Raw genomic sequence first — 22,954 nt, 5'->3', positions numbered from 1 at the left:
TTGCCTAACTAAAAGATCTTCCCTCTAGAAAATCAGTAATTTAGACACTCCCCTTCTGCCACCATTACAGCAGCCTCACAGTTCTGCTCATTTTCATATTTTGAAACCAAGCTTTTTGTCTTGTTTTTCCCCACCGTGGAACACCAGGGTAATGGCTTCCACCTCTGTTATGAAGCGTGTAATAGCAGAGGATTAAAGCATGCTAGATGAGCTGGATGTTACCTGCACAATCCTACCATAGCCCAAAGTCAGTTTGGGCTCACCCTACAAAGAGAACTTGGCCTTCCAGATAAAATTCATTCAAACTAATTTTTAACTGAAGATTTTTTATAATCAAACTTTATGCACCTTTCCTTCCACAGCAGTGCAAGGACTAATCACAGAAGTGCACCACAATCTGATTTTGCTGGTAAATTATTTCTGACACTACTAGGACAATAAATATCAACAAATTGCCTACATTCATTCTCACTTTAAAAAGGTAGTTGAAAATATATTTTCTCTAGATTTTCCTTTTAACTAAGGGAGATGCTACTTGAACTCATCCTCTAATACCGTTGAGTCTAAGCCTAGTGATATAAAACATTTAAGTACCAACACCTAATGAGAAAAAAACATGGGAAACCAGGATCCACAACTATTTTATTTCATTTTGTTTTGAAAGCATAGTTCTTCCCAAATGCAAAACCCAGCAGCAAGTTATGTTTCTGCATGACAGAAAATTCAGGTACTAATTTAAAAAAATGAGCTTATAAACAGTTGCTTTTTTATAGTAATGTCAATATTAAACTCATCATTTTTATCTTCTGTTTCTATTAATTTATATAAAGTGCATTAAGCCACAGCTGGACAACCAGAAAAAATATTTGTTTGTTCTCATGCGTCTTTCATTGAGGTGTCTCTTTTGTTGACAGAAAGAAGCCAAGCACAGCCAAATGTGCCAGTACTGCAGCAAGCTCTTCAGTATTTCATGTTTATTCAAACCTCTGCTTTTCAAGGCTCCAGAACAGAGAATGTGAAGGTGAGGATAAAAGGGGACTGGGAAGGAAAGGAAAGCAAAGAAGGAAAAGTGAAGTGAGTACACACTACTTCTGAATTATTATCTTCAAGAAACCAAAACAAATAAGGACTCACAGCCTGCTTTTGAAAGATTCTGAATGCCCCAACATCTTAAAAAGAATAGAAGATAAAGAGTTTTTGAAAAGGCTTCAGGATTTTTTAGCCTAACCAGATTTCCTACCTGCCAAACCTGCATAAGGTCAAAGGAAACTGTACAGTCTAGGAAGGAAAAAATGTACACCAGTGTACACGAAAATATTTTAAAGGCATTTTAAAAGTGCCAGCCACAACTGGTTTGGCACAAGTTGATGGCAGATGAACCCACCAGCTATCAAATAGGGACTGCGGGACCAACCTCCAAGGTCACTGCTGAACACTACAGTACAAAATTGGCACATCATGTAATAGAGTTACTGTAATACAGGCTAAATACTACAGAGATAGAAGATGGTAAAATTATACAACTTGTTGTTTATTTAGTCCAATCTATAAATTAACAAAAAATCATTAAACAATCCTATCAAAAAAAGGAAAAAAAAATATTTAACAGGGCTAACTACTTTCCAAAAAAAGCCTGAAGAAACAATTAACTGCCTTGGAAGCTGATCTCACTGAAAACATAGTCTCCAAAAACAGCAACTGATTTCAAGAGAGCTTCCCTTCCTGAACTCACCATTGCCAAAGGGGTTAGGAATTGTGGCAATAAATTTCAATCAGTTTGAGCAGTGCCCAGAAGTTTTTGCTCTGACAGTCCTAGTGTTGTCCCACATTCAGCTGCATTGGCAAACTGGAAAGGTACAAAACAAGTGAGAAACAGAAGGGAGGAGTACCTGCAATTACCACTTGAAGACTATTGATAACAAAGTTTGGGCACAGAATATTTCTGAACTCAGGGATTTGTCCTTAAAAGAAATGGAAACAAAGTTTTTCCTCTTGAGGATGAATTTAAGATAGCTTGGATGTCCTGGAGCCAAAGCTACCCATCAGTCATGAAAATATGCCTAATTTTCAAATTAACAGGGCTGAAATACTCCAGACAGGTGTTGAAAAACCTGTTTCAGGAAATAAAAATGCACAAATAACAAATACTAGCCTTTTAAAGAGTTGGGAGATTCACACCACTGAAAACCACATCTTAATGCTTTAGAGATTCAAAGAAATGTGAAGTGAGAGCAAGAAATTCCTGACACAAAAAAGTGTCAATCTTCTTTCTCAAGAAAAGGCTGCAATCTGCACAGCACAGGGAAGCCCTTGACAATCCCTTCACCAGGCACTTCCTCAAAACATGGCAACAACTCTGTCTCACTAATAACATTCAAAGACCTTCATGGGAGGGTGCCCCAGCTCTCACCACCTCTTTTCCATTAACTGACTGCACTGACCTTGCCTGTAATTACAGAGAAATTTCTTTCCCGTAGGAACATTCTGCAGCCTGCAAACATCCCTCGAGTCTGCAGCAGTTCCAGCTAGCTCCTAATTATCTCCAATATCTGCCCACAGGCTCTTGAATACTTTCTTATGAAGATACACTGAACTTTCGATATTCTCCTCAAAAATCCCAATACACCTTTGTATGCGATGCACTACCACACTGGAAACAAACAATAACATAAAAAAAAAAAAAAAAGGAAGGGGAGATGAAGGGAGAGAACAACAGATGTCATCAGTTTTTAAAATTCAGAAGAGCCTCATAAACAAGAATTATTTCTTTTGAACAGCAAGACATATTTAAGTCAGAAACCTGGTAATTGCTGAGAAGCAGTGCAAGTGCAGTGTGTTGCAGCAAAGATGGAGCTCCTGGTGATGCCTGCAAGCTGCACCACAGGTGTGAGAAGGATTGTGAGATGTGTGTATGTATTTAAAAATACAAAAAGACAGGAGTGGCATTTTTCAAACAGCTTGGGTTTCTCAGTCTTTGGATTTAGGATGAAGAACTGAACTCTAGTCCTGGCTGTCCCTCAAATGTGCTGACCTCAAGATTTCAGGCTGGTTTGAGGACCTGCACTCACCTCACCACCACTGCTTAGAACTGCAAATGCAGAGCAGGGATACTCCGCCCTTGCAACAAAGAGATGCAAAGCTTAAGAACAGCTTCATCTCCTCTCTCTACCTGTCCTCTTTTGCTCCAAGTTCCAGGGTTTTTTCTCATGCTTCTGGAAGTTCGTGTCAAGAACTCTGGATTAAAGGAGGCATATAATAGAATGGAAACAGACGAACTCAAGGAGTGGTTCCTTTAGAGGCAACCTTGATAATCAAGAATGACTAAAGAAGCCTTTGTAAAAGTCAAGAGCTTTAAATAAATGCTTGGAGAAATCAAAGAATTCTGAAAGTTGCTGTTTCACTACCAAGACTCAGAGGGCACAAAGATCAGCTGCATGCACATGTGCCCTGTTAGGTGAATGATGGTTTTGATCTGCTCTGTATTAATACGCCAAGTGTTGACTGCTCATCTATCTAGACAGAAGCAAGGAAGTCAGCAAGACACAGGAGTCCACCAGGCATAGTCATGGTCTGGTGGGTGAGCTGGAGGCAGATCTGCACCTAGGTAAATTCACAGAGCAGTCTTGTGTCCAAGTCCTTTTATTTTATACATGTCTTCACAATTCTCTCTTCATACTGGTCTAGCTCCTGCTAGACATATGAAATATGTCTATTTCATATAAACATGACTATGAAATAGTAGTTATATTAAAATACAAAATTTTGAAGTGGGGATAAGAAATAGCAGTATGCTATTCCTCATGCATGACTGGGACACTACAACCTTTCTATTGAGAAATCCATAATAGTTTAAAATTGCCAGTAACAGAGGTATTCAGTGGGAGGACAGCTACCAATGACTATGTCTTCTATTTTCTTAAACATGAAAAATCAACGTGTTAAAATGATCACAGATGAATATGAATGAACAGAAAAAGAGTTGCAAAACTCTAGAAAAGTATATTCAAGGAGCAACACGAGTTATTTTAGGTAGGAATTCTGAATATTTCATTCAATGCCCGCTGTACAGCTACCAGATAGTGGTTGCTTCTAACTCCAATCTCTACAAAATTATGAAAATGCTCTTCCATTGAACAATTGTTCCCATTTAATCAAGAGAGTCAACAAATGTTGTAAATTAGTGTAGTTTTTTTTCAGGAAAAGTAATATTCTCATTACTTGGTAGCTAGTCCTATAATTAAATTTATTCTGTTGTTTTTATCCCCAGGAAGTTATATAAATGAAGTAACTGTCAAACTACTTGGACCCAATTATTTCTCTTCCTCAACAGAAAATTCTCAATGCCTTTTTAAATGCATGTTTACCTAATCTATACCCAAAAGGGATTTTTTTTTTTGTAAAGCTCAGATTCAGAATCTACAAAGCATGAGAATCAAAAGGGAAGATTCATCATCACAGTTAAATCTGTATCTTTCAGATAAACACTCACACAGAGCTAATGCATTCGCATACAATTAAAGCTAAAGTTATGCATGACTAAACAAGAGAAAGAATGCTGGTGTGGGTTTTTTCCTTCGGATTTTCTTCTTTCCCATTGCCAAGTTTCACCTTACTGCCTTTCCCAAGGAACACAAGGATCTTCAGAGGAAGACAGTAAACTTTTCAAAATAGAGGAAAGATTGATTTGGTTGAAGGATATCGGCTTCATACACTCTGTACTTCATTTTAGAAACTTGGATTTGGGAAAGTAATATGATTGCATTCAGTAGATGATGTGCTACTTAGACAGCTTCTGCTATATAGGTCAGAGTCCTGCAATCACACTTTGCTCAAGTATGCTTTGCATTTTCTAGACAAAAGTAATAAGACAAAAGCATCTGAGGTCATTTCAAAATATAATTTTGATGTAAAATTTTATAGTTATCTTAGTTACTTTTTTCCTCCTATGCCTAGGACTACTATATATTTAGACAAGCCTATTTCAGTACAATCTTGTTTTAGTTAAATAAGTACTTCACAAAGTACCTCCAGAGCTGAAAGCCCAATATTTACCACGTTAAGAGTTTTGGGAAGAGGTGGAAAAGCAGAACAATCAGACAAAAGAAGCAACATATAATTCACTCTGATCATTCCCCCTGTAAAACTCAACATCTATACTGAAGGTTCAACATCTGTATTAAAAAAGCCTGCTTGCAAACTGTGTAAGGAAAATTCTGCTGCATTTTCTGGTAAGCAGCTTGGCAAGGTAACATCATAATCTTGCAGTGTCAGTCCTCCCCTTGAGCTTACAAAGTCTATTAAAACAAATTACATGAAAACACCTTTTTCAGGATTTCAATTCAGTAGCTTAAGAGGATCAGGATATTCCAGTTCCTTCTTAGATGTAAGGAACATAAGACAGAGTACTTCAGCTTCTAATGCTGCATTGACACCTTAATACATTGTCCATTAACTCTGTATTCTTCACAGACCACATAATAATAGGTTTCTAGGAAGAAACTATATGTTTTGTTGTTACCTCTATTAGCTAGTTTACAATGAATTCAACAGTTCAGCATCTGCTTGAAACTGACATTACATTTGATCTGATGCAGATGGATGCACACAACAAACATGAGAGAAAAAGGTTAAAATATGGTATCATATAAAGTATTTTCATACAATGCTTCTGAAATTAGCTAACCTAATGATATTTTAATAAAATTCTATCCCAATAACTAAAATTAATATATTACTTTTCACTTACTCTTCTACTGAATGACAGCCTGAAACTAAGATGATGAACATAGAGAAATTACAATATCAGAATACGAAAATTCTATTCCTAGCTATTAAAAGAATTAAATACCAAATTAAATATGGGAAAATCTAGTTACTCAGTGACTCCAAAACCTCAAATATTATCTGACAGATGCTGATTTCATTGGATTGTCAACCTAACAACTCACTACTTGGCTGCTAGATTAAAATGCTGCAAGATTAAAAAATTAAAAATCTGTATATTTAATATATGATTCACAGATAATATGTTTGCCTGAAATCAGTCTATTTCTTTTCTAAAAAGGCATAAAACAAGATTTACATTACATATGAATATACTTCCTTGTTTATACCTGTACACTGTCACAGCAGAGCTGTTTTACTGCTGCTGCTATTTCTCCTTACATCTACATTGTAATGTATTTATCTGGTAAAAGGGGTTGTGTAGTGCTTGTGCCACTGGTCAAAACAGAACATGGGAAGGTTGCTAGGATTATCTATGATGAAAAAAATTAATAACCCACTCGTTACATTCCTAGGATGAGGAATTCAATGTATTAATAAAACCCCAAGGCCATAAGACAGTGCAAGGAGATGGCATACACCATTCCAAGAATGTTAAATAACCCTAACACAGAAGTGAGTGGATAAATGTTCCACAGTAAGCTTGCAAAAAACAAACCCCTAAAGGCAATCATCATATAGGTACAAATAATTTTACAAATTAATGCACTGGAGAGACATGTAATATGTCAGTTTTATCTTTATTCCCCACAGTCTCAATAATCCTACCAGAATCTATCATTAAGAATTGGAATAAACAACATTTTCCTGATGGATAACCCATAAAACAAATATTCCATTCTTTCCTGTCAAATCCCTACTGTAAACAAAGTCCTTAAGCAACTTAGACACAAAAAAAATCCCACAATAATGTGACATTTAAGAGGCCTGCAAACAAACCCAAAATTTCTTCCTCCTGTTCTCAGGAGTGATCAAAGCATAGCACTAGATTTAAGAAATATCTAACACTTCTTTCTTGTTCTCATCCACGAAGACTGAGATATTCTACCCTCAGTATTCTATGACAGCTATAAATTACCTGCAAAGCCTATCTAGTCTGTTTAATTATCTTGCATATGATTTTTTATTTCTATTGGATAAGTAGGTAGGAGGCAGTATTATTAAGTTTCATGGATGTTTTGCCCCCTTTAAGAGCAAAATGTCAATAAAATAATATAATTTCCAATCCCTACGATTTTGCTTCAGATGCTAATTGTAGTTAAATACTTTCTGAAGTCTTGTAATCAATGTCAGCAAAAAAGGCTGGAAAGTTATGTTATGTTGATTAAAGCTTGAGAAGCTACAGCGCACATCCAAAAAAAATCCGTTAAATTGATTTTTCAGTTGACTGAAGCCAGTAACATAGGTTTTTATAAATCCAACTCACAAGCTTTATTTTGGACTTGCATGTTTACCAATTTTCATTTCAGATTAAGAAATCCATCTCACAGAAAGCAATATGAACCATAAAATGAAGCAAGACACTGCTAGATTCTAAACAGACTAGAGTAATGCAGAGCTGCAAGGATCTGATTACAGACTATCTTCTGCCAGGCAGTCAGTCTCCCACTGGGATGGGGAACACATATGCTGGGATGTTCTACAATAAAACAGTGTTTCTTATGTAGAGCCTTACAGATGTTGCAGGATAATTCTCTCTCAATGCTTCAACATTTTATCAAAATTTTTAAGCAGAGCATAGTAAGGTATTTATTGTTTAATAACATTCCCTCATGCAATGTGCTTTGTGATTCTTGGATCTGTTGCTTTCCTTGCAAGAGCCAAAAGCCAAACTACAAAGCAATTGCTCTGGGTTGATAGGGAATGTCCTTTATTGCTGCTTCTCAGAACAGTACCCAGATCAGCAAGAGCTTCAGCAGACTAAAAGCAAACCCAAGCTTATCTCCTGGAAGACCACATGCAGATGCAGAAAATATAATTTCAACATTTATTGTTTCTCTTGCTCTGAAGCAGAGCTACAAATAACTGACACCTCACCCATTTTCAAGGGAAGCTTCTATAATTACATTGCTATGCCCTATGGAAACACTACTGGGTTTCTCATAGCAACCTTCAATGACTCAGAGAGCCCTGCTCTTACCACAAAATTACTAAGAGCGCTTCATCCATCTTCAACAGAAGAGCTGGTACATGACTGGCAGAGTCACCACTACCACTGGAAATCCAACAGCTTTATGACACCTTCTCTCTCGAGAAATAAAGTTTAATGACCAAAGCGGTAGTACATTCCACATACAGTAAGGCAGGATTGCTCCTATAAAATCTCTCACACCCTATGATGCCTTGAATGCACACACTACAGAGTCTTTTTAGCAACTCTGTCAGATAGATAAGTACAATTCCTTCCCGAAGGCCTACAAGACAGCAAACTGTTCAAAGAAGCCTATGCTGTAAAAAGACTTCTTAATCTCTGACACCTCAGCGACCCACTCCAGTTTCCCTTCCTAGATCCACTTGGCTCTCATCCCTGTTTTCACTGCCAGGTGCCCATCCGACATCTCCTTGAGTAGCCTCCATTTCTTGCAACACCACAAGATAAATATTGTAAAAAGTGAGAAATATTCTGTGGCTTAGGGATTTAGATTAAATCACTGATAGGTCAGGTGAGTGTTGGAACTCAGCTGAGGAGCAGGCACAAGACTGAGGTGCACAAAGACATTTCAGAAACAGAAAGATGTTAGCTCAGCTCAGCTGCACCATGTAACTTCACCCCTGGGACAGAGCTGAAGCAACTTTCTTAATACTGAAGGGGAAAATGGCATTCTTCATAAACAAGAAGGCAGAATTTAACATTACTGGCTTCCAGTCTGTGGTATGACCTCTGAGTGTAGCTCATCTGATGTTTTCCAGTCTATTTCTATCTTGCTTCAAAATATTTCTGTCCATTTCTAGTCTGCATTCAAAACAATGGATGGTTAAATGGCCCTTCCCTCTGGAATAATGTTCTCCAAACTGCCATATATACCCCACTGACACACCATATATACATACATAAAACTGCATGTACACAAGGTACCCTGAAGTGTTTTAAGACCCAGGTTAGAACAAGGCTGACAACAGTCTAAAATCTAATGTCTCTCTAATCTCTAACACTGCTGGGGTAACAGAAAAAAAATCCCCCCAAAAAAACATTAGTTTAAACAATTCCATTTTTGGAACTCACAATGGTATCAAGTTACTTTCAAATGAAACTAGAATTCCATTTACAGATATCCAAGGTTTAGAAGATTTAGAGAATGTTACTAATAAAACTACATACTAGATGTTTTGGATTCATATTAATCATGTTTTCCTTTGAAAATTAATTTGTTTTGAAGTAAAAGAAAGAATTACCTGAGGTGACCTGAGGTGACTTTTTAGATGCTGAATCACTACATTAGTAGAAATAGCTGATCTCAACATCAAATTTTTTTTTACATTTTCTAAGAAGAAAACAATCCTTTTCAGTTTCTCCTTGAAGAAAAACCTGACATAAACTATACTGAAATAAACACAAGTTTTCCTCCATGCCCGAAGAAAAGCTGTTGTAAGATGATCTGCCCCTTCAGCAAACTGAAACCAGTTATTTACCCAGCAATTTCCCTGATTTTAGTGATCTGTGGCACCTTTAAAACCTCAGCAAAAAAACATTTAAGCAATACATGCTCAATATATACATGCTTTATTTATTATTAAAGCTTTTTTAATTTGACAACTTTTATGAAAGGCTAAATTTACTACAATAGACTAAGACAAAGAAAGTCCTACTTAAAATAGTATCTTTTTATATCCAAAAAAAAAAAGCCACCCTGTAAATGTTCTCTAACACAGCATAGTAAAAAAATACTTGGAAATGTTATTGCCATAGGCTCCTCTCCCATTATAGACCCATGGCACTTTCATCACAACACAAAAAGGTCCAAAATCTCAGTTGAAAAGCTAATAATAAATATAAACCAAGCTAAAAAAGCCAAATTCTAAAGTGAATAGCACGAGGTACAGGCACACATCCTCTTCTAACCATTCAGCTGTAGACCTGTGATAGACTACCAGGTACAGCAGGAGAACACATCTTAAAAGGACAGACTTGAACATATTTTGTCTGCTTTACATACACAAAAAAAATCCCTTTGGATGTATTGGTTTTATTTACTTAAGGCTTCAGGAAAAAATAGTCTTGATAATTCCAATCTCAATATCCACAAGATTTCATATGGATGAATATGGCATGAGCAATGCATATATCCAGCTCATAAGAAACCTGCTACACAGAAATTTGTATTTCTACTTCCCCTCATTGAAGGCCACCTACATATGCATACGACAAGAGAAATTGCAATGGTTATTTGCCAAACTGTGCAGTGTCATATGGCAGTAGTGAGTCAATCTTTAGAAGCTGGCTCCAACCTCATCAGTGGCTGATGTGCTCCCCTCCAGCTGTGACATCAGGTCAGGACAAGCATTATCCCAGTCATGCAGCTGATGGCAGAGCTGGAGGGAATCCTTCTAAGAGAGAAGCAAAGACAAAAGAAGTAAGCTTCCTTCTGGGAAAATGGTATGAAATAAGGTCATACTGAAAACAGGCATGTGGTTTGTAAGGTAAAAACAGCACTAGATTAACATACGGAAATCATGCAGTTTTATTTTGAAGTCATGATGCTAAAGGTCTTGGCCAAAAGGCTCAAATAGGACTTCAGGCATGGTATCAATTACCTGGACTGAGTCAACAGGCCAAGAGTCTGTACACACATATTAGAGCAACATCAGCCATCTAGTACAGGGGGTGTTTAATTAGCTAAGCAGGGATACAGGGTTTGAGGGGAAAGGAAGTACGAGCCTCTGTGTCCTTCAGACTAGTAATAATGTTTGTAAGACACTTTTACACTCAAAAAAACCCCAAAAAAACCCACCACTACCCAAAAACAACAACAACAAAAAAAACCCCAACCAAACCCAAACTATACAAAACCAAAGTTACTGATGCATTTTTTTATTAGCATGCTAATGAAATGCCACATCGACATAAGAAATTACATGTTCATAAAATCCACTATGCAAGACAATCCTGTCTCTGTAAATCAGATACTAAGTTCACACAGGGAGATAGGACTGTTTTATTTAAAATCATTTACCTCTCTTTTATGTATACCTCTTTTATTTAAAATCATTTCCCTCTCTTTTGCTTAATCAGCAATTAAGCAAAAGAAAGGAAAATGCTGAAATAAATTTAGAAAGGCAGTGATTATCTTCATATTATTCTTCTAAAGACTCAACTGATAGAAATATATAATAGGTGTTTGCCTTAAAAAAACATACAGATTGCATGCTCCTAAGAGAAGTATGTTATCCTCATGCTGGATTCTTTCCAGACATATTTTTGGCTACTACTGTAACCACAAAATATGACTGGGGGAACAGGACAGAACACGCAAAAATACCTCTCTGACAACCAGTACATTTGTCTCAACCCAAAACTTGTGTAGCTTTGTTTCATTTTCATTTCTGCATGACAAAAACATGCAACCAAAAAAAAAAAAAAAAAAAAAAAAAAAATAGAGCAGTAGAAAGCAGGAAGAAATCTTTCCAGTTGATCAAGGCCTAGGTTCAGCAAAATATGTCTTTATATTCTCAAGCCATGAACACACCATGGCACCCTGCTGATTGTGTGTATCACCACAGAGTCAGCGCATTTGACCAAAGGATGTCACTACTATGCTATACACAACCAATTCCTATGATACAAAGGACCTAACAAGCATTGACAATCAACAATGCTTTTCTAGCTGAGAAAGCAAACTGCTGTGTGGAAGTATTTTCAGGCTTTCCACTGACATCATGCTAAGAAAGAGGCAATTGTCTCAAGGCAGATTTAGACTTATCACCAACATGAGAGAATGCCTTGTTTATAATCAGTAAAAATTTTGAATCTATAGGGAGACCAAAAAAAATATTAAGCAAAGACTGAACAAACCTACTTGAGGAAAATCTGTTCACTTTGTTACTAAATACCAGAAAAATTCTGCAGAAGGTACTGCATGTGAATGAGTGCTAGAGCAAATAATTCACAATTTTAAATATCTCATTCATTAAGCCTTTGATCCTTCAAATAATAGACAGTATGGTCCAAAAACCTTAACATCAGAAGGGAGACTATAGCTTTCAGAGCAGTGACTATAAACCATTTTTTGTATAAATACTGTTTTGACCAGAGTTCTGGGCCTGAAATTTTCTAAAACAGTGAACAAAAGGTCTCTGTCTCTCAGTTCACAGCAAGTGTGCTGCAAAGTGCACTAGAGAACCGAATGCTGCCAAACAAGCTGTGCACTTCTTTGAGTTTCATTTGGTATAGAATCCAGCATCTACCCCAACTTCTCCCTCCCTGTTATCACTTATTCCACTTTAAAACAGACAGCTTTGAAATATCCTGCAAGAAAAGCTTGAAAGAGAAGACCTGAGTACTATGGTACAGGCCATCTAACAAATATCACAGTCTAGAGAGCAAAAACCTTAACAGTTTCACTTTGAGGATCTGTGCACACTATCATCCACACAGTCACAGGAGCCTGTCCTGAAAGAACAACTCAAAAATGCAGAGGGAAAAAGGAAGAAAAATGACAGTGCTATCATCTTCTGATTAATTTAAATCCCTGAGAGATCCCTGAATTCACTCAGTTACTCAAAGAATATAAGCAAACCTGCAAAGGCAAAGAATACATCCCTCAAAAAATAGAAAGAAAAAAGGATAGGTGAACAAGACATATGAACAAAGACAGGTAACAAGTAGCTCAAAGTGAGATACGCAGGAAGCTTCACATCACAACTTGAGAAACCTAGAGAAGAAAATTACCACAAATTTATGTGGTTTTGTTCATTGCATTTTTCATGGCACATTTCATTTGTTCAGGCGAATTTCTGAATAAGCATTTGCACTCAAATACCCATAAACCACAAAAAAAGGACCTTCTTGACTTTTCCTACTCCTCTGTGTGACCCAAGGAATTTTATATTTGCCTCCTTGCCTGGAGTACAGTTCTCTTCTTCACAAAGTCTCTGCCTATATCCAGGTACAACAGCAGGCCTGTTAACAGTGGATTGTGTGACAGCAAGCCTCATACCTGTATTATGAATTTACATCTTATTGACTCTGGAAAGAACACCAGTTTAATGTAAGTACTCATCTTCATATATAATCCAGAGACAGTGCTGTGTGGAACTTCAGACTACATAACCCTAATGTTTCCTTTTCATCTTAACATTGACATCGATAAATTATACTTTGCATACTGTATACAACACTATCCAAAAATAAATCTGGGTCATAATAGCTGAGTTAAGTATTAAAGAAATTGTAACAGAAATTAGCAGTCTCTTTTCCAGAAACAATCCCAAGCAGGTAGGCTAAGACTTTCCAACAAAAGAGCATCCCTGCTTTATTTGTACTGCTTGAGTAAATACAAACATTGCTAAAGGACTGTGAAAATGAAAACTCCCACAACCTTACATAAATATCTGCAGCCAAAAAGCGTCTCTATGAATAAAGCTGAAGACTCCACAGATATGTTTTCTACTACATAGGGGTGAATAAAATGCACTAACCTTTTTTCACAAATACACCCTTACCAATGAATGAGTGATAAAGACTTGTCATTGCTAACTCCCAAAACTTCCAACACACAGTACTCTAAGCAACACTGTGGACTCTGTGATTCACTGTCTGATACAAACACGTGGAGGAATTTTTCAATACAAGTGCACTTTAGTGGATAGGTTCAAATACATACCCTATATCTGGGTACCTCACCCAGCCTGCACTTTTGCCATTATTAGTAATATTTTGAAGTATTGTAACTTCAGCAGCATTGTTCTGATGGTTTACAGACATTAAGTGATAAGCCAAGAGTTCACAGTCCCAAGAATCAACAAGAACATCAGGAAATAAAGAGTTGCATAACAGTATTTATAATTTCACCTGCCCCATTTCAGGTCCCTCTCTTTCTGCAACCCTTTTAGCTTAAGGTGTACGTAGACTAGTCATCTTCAGTTGAGTGAACATTTGGCTCTATTCCAACTACACCACGATTTCTTTTAACATGACCCTGATATTTTGAACCCTTTATCCAGTGTCCTAGGAGTGCTCTATTAGTGTCAGTGAGTCTAAGAAAAGTAGTAAAATAGCATTATTCCCATTATACTGCTAGTAAAGAACAATTTAAGCATCTCAAGGCAATAAAGAAGCTTATGGTAGAATTGAGAGAGAAGTACAGGAGTTCTGCCTCCTAGTCTGCTGCTGTAATCATCAACTAGTGCAAAAGAAAAAAGTTTAGGTGTTACTTTAGACTGACATAGGATGGATTTGTTTTTTTTCTAAATCATCATTTCATCAGAACATCCATTTGCATGAGGATGCAATTATTTTTTAAGTTGTTGTACTCACATGCCAGCAGCTTCTGACAACCTACTTCACCTTTCTAACCACAAGTAAACACCAAACAAGCTGAGGCAGAACCTCAAACACACCCTTAGGAATTACTGGAATACCTGAGGTTACCTAAAGATAAGCATGGCTTCCCTTACAAAAACAATTCTGAAATCTGATCCAGAGGATGCATGTATTTATCTATTATGAAGGACTGGAAAAGAAGCCAAAATTCCTTAGGATGTCTCAAATGAAGGTAAAACTCTGAATCTAAAATGAAGGAAAAACAGGGCAGAAACCTTCTCTAAAAATAGATCTTGCTGCCAGCCAAGTATGCCTGCATGCAATTGTTATTTATTTTTAAATTGGAGTAATTTTCCAGGTAGGTTTTTAGATCAGCTAACAGAATAAGGAGTTTTAAAACTAAACTAAACAAAAGAAACCCCCAAGATTTCTCATTTCTATAAAGATCATATTTGCTATAAAGATGTAAAGGAAACCAGGAAGGAATAAAAATGCAGTCTCTTGCCTGGCATTCCACAAAATCACAAAACTGTGAATTTCAATGAAGGCAAAGAGTAACAATACCAACATGCAGGAAATGTGGTCCTAACTCAACCAGAAAGACTGGAAGAAACTGCCCTAAACATTGAAAGATAATTTGAAATCAAAACCATAACAAACAACAAATGAAAATACACATAAACAATACGTGCCCCAAGCTCACAGCCTAATTAAGAGCACAAACTGAAAGAACTCATCAACTCCTTAGTTCTCCAGTGCTTCCTCCATTAAACCTACATCACCTCAAGCCTATTCTTATCAAGTGTTATCACCCCACACGTGGATGGGCGCACTTAAAGATGTCATTAGGGACAATCAAAACAGAAACAAAACTGAACAATGTCAGCACTTAAGGATTTTCCATTCAGTCCTTCCACACTAGTCCTGCCAGTGAAGAAGGCAACAACCCAAATCTCTTAGGGTACTCCAAGGCGGAAAAGTTATTCACAGCTTGAGCAAGTTCTAGGCTCAGAAAGCCTGAGATCTTAAGTCTCCACAACAACAAAACAAAGCACAAGTAAATGGAAATAGAAACAGACAGTTGCACATCACTATGGACTCATGATATTTGTCAAAGCTGTGACAATGCTGCTGGAAGCAAATCAGTATGATCCAAAGCCTCACAATGTATCTGTCCATTGTGGGTTTTTTTTTTAAAAAGTAGAAAAAGTAGCAAATCTCCTCCTGAAGGCACTATAAAAATTTTACCATTTTCCATGCAAAGATCATTTGATTGTTTTAAGAGAATTTTCATTTTAATAATGCTGGCTATTTTTTGGTTTCCCTGGCATCTTTGGATGACAAGGATGGACACAAATTAAAATCCAAAGCAGGGAACAAAGTTTCCCTCGTATTTCTGGAGCTTTAACAAGTAATACTATGTTAGAACTGCAAGAGCTTGCTCTGGCACCACAGCACCAGATAATCAAATCACAAATATTTTCTCTCCAAGCCACCAGAAATATTTAAAGCAAACTCCGAAGGGAGAAGGGGAAGACAACTAACCAACCTTTGGAACATAAACTTCCTATGACAGAGACAAAAGACTTTACTGTTGCATCTCATGGAAATCTTTTATCAGATGTTGCAGCATTAATGGTCACTTTTAGCCCAGAACAACTACCATTCAGGTTATCTGCTTTCTGAATTAATAACTGAAAAACAGACCAATACAGTACTGAAAATGAAATTGTATTTTAAGAATTTTCTATACATCCTCTTCCTCAACTCTCAAGCTAAAACATCACTCTTTCTTCAGTGGTTTCTCATTTAAATCCTTGAAAAAAAGAGCAATTTCCAATTCCTTTATTAATAAATATGAGTAAAAGTGAGTACTAGTTTGTTGAGGGGGGGATCTGTTACTGACTTCTAATTCCTAACACCTAAAGAAACAAAGTCCTCTATAACTCCTTAATAGGATTTAAAAGACACCATGGAAAAGCCACAGCTGCCAGTCTCTAAAATCCTTTCTTTAAAAAGTCATTGTGAATCCTACCTAAGAGTCAACATGTTATTAAATTCTCATACTGCTTCATTTCACCCCTGCTCCTGCACCTTCACCATCTCTCTGTCATCTGCATATTGGTTGTTCATCCATCGGATATGGCTATTTTTTGACAGGATATCTTTTCCTAAAAGACACAGTCAGCAATTTGCTACTGCAAAGTATATAATATATAGTTCTCATGATAATATGTGGATGACATGTGAGAGTTTACCTCATCTTTGCTGGTTTACTTATGTCTTCTCTCCATGTCCATCTTCTCTGTAGAAGAGCATACCAGCACCTTTCTAATCAGACCTGCAGCATGCAGGCTGAGGTTTTTCAGAAGATGCTGCCACTGCACTTACCCAGCATGAGCCTCTGAGGCCTCTGGAAGGAGGCACTAAGACTGTACAGGCACACTACTAGCACAAGTACTGAGCTCAAATTATACTTTTTTATGTAGTCTACTTTCCTCAATCTTATTACAGGTCCAGTGAACAGACTTTCAAATTCAAAAATTCTCTTTGCAACACCAGAAAATACCTTCTATTGGATTTAATACATGTTCCACAGGGCTATTCTACTGGTGTAATGGAAGACAATGTCTCTTCAGTAGGCTGGCAAAATCTGGAAGGAATCCACTTCTAAAACGTCTGTAACTCAGAGAAAAAGGACTTCATCCTATGATTTGTATTTGCTTTTAATGGAACCCTACTGCTGCATCAAAGCTTTGGCTGTTGAGAGAAACAGACTAATTCCTGCTCAGAATGCTCATAATGTTACAATTCACACTAAGACTTCATATAGGTATCTTCAGAAGAACCATATGCCTTCCCCCACTGCTATAATCTATTTTTAATCTATTTTATATATTCATCTCCACTTCGGAAAAACAGCAAATGGTTTCAAACTGCATACCTGTAACATGAGCTGGTTTAATTTTATCCCTTGATCATTCATGCAAGTTAGCAGATTTTCACTGCATAGCTTCCCATATCAATAGAAAATACAAATTCATTTATTTAATTCTCTCCCAGAATTCAAACACTTTAATTGCTATAGCAAACTGAATTCATAAACACTTACTGGACAATGGAAGCTGTAGCCCCATTTTCTGATGACAAATGAAAAAAATAAATACATACATGCCATAAAGCATCAAACCTTAAGCATCAAACATCATTAAAGATCTTCTAACAAACCCTACCAGATAAGAGAAGGAAGCAGGAATCCTAACCAGGGATAAGTCCACATCAAACTAGAAAAGTTCTCAACAGACTCCAACCCAATCCAAGGTGGGAAATGCAAATCAAACCCATTTGACTTAGATCATTATTTCTTTACAGATTAAGTGAAAGTTAAAAAGTGATTTTTAACAGAGTAAGTGAATCTTAATTTTTAAGATTTTTTACAGATTAAGTCAAAGTTCCTACTGACCATAGGAAAGAGCCATTTCATTTACGTATTGTTATGTTTCCAAATTATTCAGGAATCTATTTTTTTTCTGAATGACTACTGGGACAGGATACAACCAGCCTTCTACTATACAACTTTAGACAGCTCTTCTAAAACCTCAATAAAAACTTTCTTCAGTCTTATAAACTTGGAAATTACTTTCCACAGGCCAGCTTTTTGTGCTCACAATGTTTCTTCAGATAGAATTCATATACAGTAGCTTGGAATGCCACAGTCTTTACAAAAAGATACATTATTAAGACCAAAACTTGCTATAAGCATTTCTCAGGTTCCATGTTAAGATGAATGGACTTTACTCAAAGTGAAAAGAACTTTTATGTATAGCCCTTTCTTTATATTTCACAGTAAACGGGAAATTTGCATACAAGGCCTGTGTTCTCATGGAATGTTCTCATCAAGCACTCAACTTTATCCATAAAAAGTTTCTTATCAAATTTTACAAATTAAAAATAACAGGGTTTTACATCAAGCAAATTAAAGGCATGGAGGATTGTAACTCTTAAGCTGGCAACAGATGAACTAAAAATGGACATGTTAAACTTTTGCCATTCTCGTGTCACAGTATGCTGCAGATGCTAAAGCTATCAGGGGTTCAAAAAAAAAAGATGGCATCAATTCACCACAATGATTAAAACCCAAATGATTAAGTACCATCTGCCCACAGACCCCTAAACTGCACCCTGCTAGAGCCTAGCAACACTTCCCTTCAGACATCCAGCTATTTGTACACCCTATCATACTCTGCCCTGGGCATCTGCTATCATTCACTGTTAAAAACAAGATACTGATGTAGAAACACCTCTGGTCTGAGCTGATATGCCATTCATAGGTCCATATTTTTGTGCCTGGGAAAAAAGAAGGTACAATATCTAAAGCTGGTTCAACACCTACACTGCTCAAGTCCCTCATTTCCAAACACTATGTAGGGCACTTGTATGGCAGCCAAGATATTTATATAGTAACAGTTCTTAATATACTTAGATGACTCGTGAGAGTTGGGGAAGACACCACAAGTATGTAACTCTTCCTCCTTCCTTAGCTGAATTCACTCCCCCTTAAAACTTTTGCTTAACACTTAAAATAGCTTTATGAGTAACATTTCTTTCTATTTTTATACAACAGTAACTATTATCCATACCCTCTATGATCTGCAAGACAAGATTTGTGTTAGTCAATCTACCTTCTGTGTATTTTAATCAGATTTTAAATAGGTAGATCTCTAGGATTGTGTTTCATTTTTTAGTTATTTACAACTGAAAGGATTTCATAAAAGTCATCCCACCATTCCATTAGAATAGAGAGATCTGTTCTTTATAAAGCAGAGAAAGCATTAACATTGCTACTAATGCTTGCATGCTCAAAAGACCAAGGTTCCCATTGTATTAGATACTGCATCCAAAAGAGAGTAAAAGTGAGAGAGAGTGCTTTCTCCCTCATTTAAGTATTTTGTTAGTTATGGTCTTTCTCCAACTAAAGTGTTTCCTGTGGACTGTGATCCATCACAATCACAGCAGGCAGTCAACCTTTGCTTTTCCCAATAACTTTACTTGCTACTTATCTACAAAAACACTGCTCTTCTGTCATATTCTTGCTATACATGCAGACGGATTCTTTTCTTGCATATTGTGTCCAACATTTATGGCTCTTTTTCCTGTCTTTTGTCTGCTTAAGCAGTGCCATAGACCACTGGTAATTCTCTTGCACCAATTCTCTTTAAATGGCTATATGCATGGATTTGGCCACCTTTGAAATTTACTGTTCAAACAAGTGAAACAAGAGATATATGAAAATTTTACTTAGAAAACAGTTCAGCTGCTAGATATTTGCTTCAACAAATATCCCATTAAAAGAGTGTTTTCAAAGGAGATGTATCTACTCCATGGCACATACAAAGCAGAGGAGGAACTGATAGGATGGATTGATGTATTTGGAAATGCTACATCTTTTTTATTCTAATGGAAGAGTGAGCCTTCGAGTTAATGTTTTGCAAAGAGTATTTTGCACTAGACAAGGATGCTGGAGACTTGGGGCACCAGGAAAGTGTATGACTACCAGCTGGGTCTGTTAGCTCTCAAACTATGCAGAAGGCAACAAAAGACCTCCACACTACACAGCCCAGCTTTCCAGTGGGACATTCTCCAGACCAGATCTGATATCTTATAGCTATCAAGGATATGGCACAAAGCAGAGTAATACTGAGGCCTTTCATGGGTATGAGCACAAAGTAAAAACTATTCTTGTGAACCATTTAAAAGACTAAAGTTTTAAATACTGTAAAATTATGTAAACAAGGCATTAATAAGAATTATACAACAGAGAAACAATGGCTCAAATAATAAGAACATAGATCAAAACAAGAGTCACACAAAAACAATGAGCACAGCAACAGGCAGTTTCTTGAAACTGGACTTCTCAAAACATTTTTTCTTGGACCTTTTTCCAAATAACCCAAAACCACACAAATCTAAGTGAAATCTAGATGCAAGTCTGCCAACAAGAAGGCATTGTTTCTACAGAGAGCCAACTGAAATCACTGTCCACACCTGCCCAACTTCTGACAAACATTTTATTACAGTAGCTAAGCCTTCGTTCTCTTTAATAAAAGGTTTATGACTTAGATCTAAATTATACAAGCTTCTGTTTCTTGACAGCATTACACTGTCTAGGAATACAGTTCCCATATTATTTAGCATATAGTACACTATACAGTTTTCAAAATATAATCTTTCCATTATCAAATCTACCATACATTTCCTAATCTGTATTTTATCCCTAAATGACAATGACCTAATATATTATCTTGAATTTTTAAAAAAAACACCAATCTTCTGTTCTATTTTGCCAACTATCAACACATCATAAGACCTCAAGTCCTAAAGTAATTATGAAAATGCACTAATAATGTAATTAGTGATAATCAACTGCACATCCCAACTGATAGAGATAGTTGGAAAATAACTTAAAGATGTGTATTTCACAGCCCTAGTTTCAGAAGTTGTTCTGCCACCAGATGCATTACAAAAATGAGATACAAATAGTGACTCAAAAAAATGAAATATTCTGTACAATTTCCATCAACTCTACCATAGTAGAAATGAAGCAAAATACCTAAAATATGAGGATAATGCCCATGTAACTCACTCATTCACACACTTTTTTTTAATCCTGATAGATACCAAGAGATATCAAAGTCTGAGCAGTCAACCTCCCTGGTGACTGAACTAGAGATGTGTACCATTAGTACCTGACCACCTTAACAGGAACTGTCTTGAAGCATTTTCCAGCTCATCAATGAATTTAGTTAAGCTTTCAGCAAGGTTTCTTCTGACATTAGGAAGAGAAGTCTGTCCTCCATAAAGCATAGGCTTAGCTCCCAACACTGGCATGGAAGGTCTGGTATGAAACTACCTCAGTCCTCATTAAATGAACAACAGAAACAGAAAGGTGAGTTTGTTGGGGTTTTATTGTAAAAAAAAGAATGAAATCAAAAAGTCTGATTTTATTATTAGAGCTTCTCATAGCAATCACAGCAGACAATGATCTCTTTATGAGCACTAGATTACATGATAATAATTACCCTAAGATAAGAAGAGAATAATTACACTGAATTATTTTGCAAGGTGCTTTGAGACCTACTAATGAAAAGCAATGCTAAAAGCTGTGTATTATAAGTATGCTTAATAACTACATAAAACAAGTACAACTTTTTATAAAGACTAGCTATAAACAAAACTGATTTTATTTGAAAGTTCAGCTGAATCAATTTTTTGTGATAAAAATGAATCAGCTGCATGACAACAGCTTTCTTGGTAAAAGTTCACAACAGAACCATTTAAATCTATTCATTGCCTTACTGAAGGAAATATAATGAATATTTTAAACTGTCCACCACGGGCTCAGTATAGTTCAACATAGAACAATGAATGTGTTAAGGGTTTTACAATAAACACCTGTTGACTAGGTAAGAAATCCAGTCTGTTGTCAGAGGCAGTGATACAACGCACAAAAAAATTAATTGTCTTTCTATGAAAATCATTCATAACAATTACAGTTGTCAGTTTTCTGAGCTATTTTTAATCTTATAAATAGCTATCTATATATACTATATCAACCCACTACCTCCTTTCAGCCCCCAAGAAACTGCTAATGACCTTCTTACAAAATTCCATTGGGGGCGTGGGGGAATATGCAGTTTTTTGAAATAGCTCTACTTTGCCTGACATTCCCACTGCCTGTGAAAAATGAGGCCCACTCGTGCAAATGTTCCTTATAAGAGCAATCAGGTTAGGAACTGCTGGCGTGAAGCTATTTCTTGAACTAGGATTACAGGATCAAGCTGACAGCTAGCATCCCCGGGGATCACCATGATTTTGCTATTGTGGAAAAATCTGTGATGGTATCTTCAACATAACTTTACCAGAAATCTTGACACAATGAGACAACAATTTAAGTCTTTAAGCTTAAATATAAACAGTTAAATGTTAAGGCTTCATATGATCATCTCCAAAGCTGTCAATATTGTATTATGCTATTTTGACACAGGTCTTACTAGACTTCATTTTATTAAACAGTTACTTTAATATTTAAATTTTGCAAATGATTTGTAAAAACAAATATTAAGAAACATTTTTTTTAATTTACAGTTTTCACTGGTATAGAAAATATCCATTTCAAATACCCCTTACCTATTCAAAACACAGGATGTTGCTCATGAATCAGTAATCCTTGGACAAGCAAATTTAATCCTGGCAAAATGAAACTACCTATGACAATAATATGACTGCAATTATATTTTTTTTAAGATAAACATTTTCTATTAAAAAGCCTTTGTTTAGTTCTTGTTCAAAAAACATATATATCTAAGCCATTGGCAAAAAAGGACTCTTAAATACAAAAACATCACATTTGACTCAGGCAATCCCTTAACCTCAAATTGCTGGAGGCCTGGCTGGTTTCCCAAAGAATCACAGCACGCTCACCCTGTTGTTATGGTGTTTCCTAAGCATCTGCTATGTGCCACTTGCAGAAACGGCAATCCAAACAAGACAGACCTTTGATCTCACCCCATACAGCTGGTTTTAATCGCCTGTTCTAATGTCTCGGTCAAATTTAAGCACTGAACTGGTAAACGATTCCTGCACTTTTTCGGAAACCTTTAGGAAGCCAAGGTGCTGGAACACGTTCGCGCA

At 36.5% G+C, this 22,954-nt stretch overlaps 1 protein-coding gene across 4 annotated transcripts in view; it reads right to left on the bottom strand.

Moving 5' to 3' along the window:
- The window catches only part of TULP4 (TUB like protein 4), a 148,000-nt gene that overhangs the window by 124,238 nt on the left and 808 nt on the right, over nucleotides 1-22,954 (bottom strand). Inside the window, exon 1 of one of the 4 annotated variants that reach the window (XM_021540431.4) lies at nucleotides 10,231-22,948. The exons of the other annotated variants lie outside the window; for them this stretch is intronic. The gene's annotated coding sequence lies outside the window, so the exon portion shown is untranslated. Of the gene's footprint in view, nucleotides 1-10,230; nucleotides 22,949-22,954 lie in introns of those variants that run through there. 4 annotated transcript variants of the gene reach the window in all.

This window comes from Lonchura striata, chromosome 3, assembly GCF_050655825.1.
Source record: "Lonchura striata isolate lonStrDom1 chromosome 3, ASM5065582v1, whole genome shotgun sequence".
In the NCBI taxonomy this organism is placed as follows: domain Eukaryota; kingdom Metazoa; phylum Chordata; class Aves; order Passeriformes; family Estrildidae; genus Lonchura; species Lonchura striata.
Note: the sequence above shows the minus strand (reverse complement) of the source record. Positions and strands in the feature narration are given on the sequence as shown.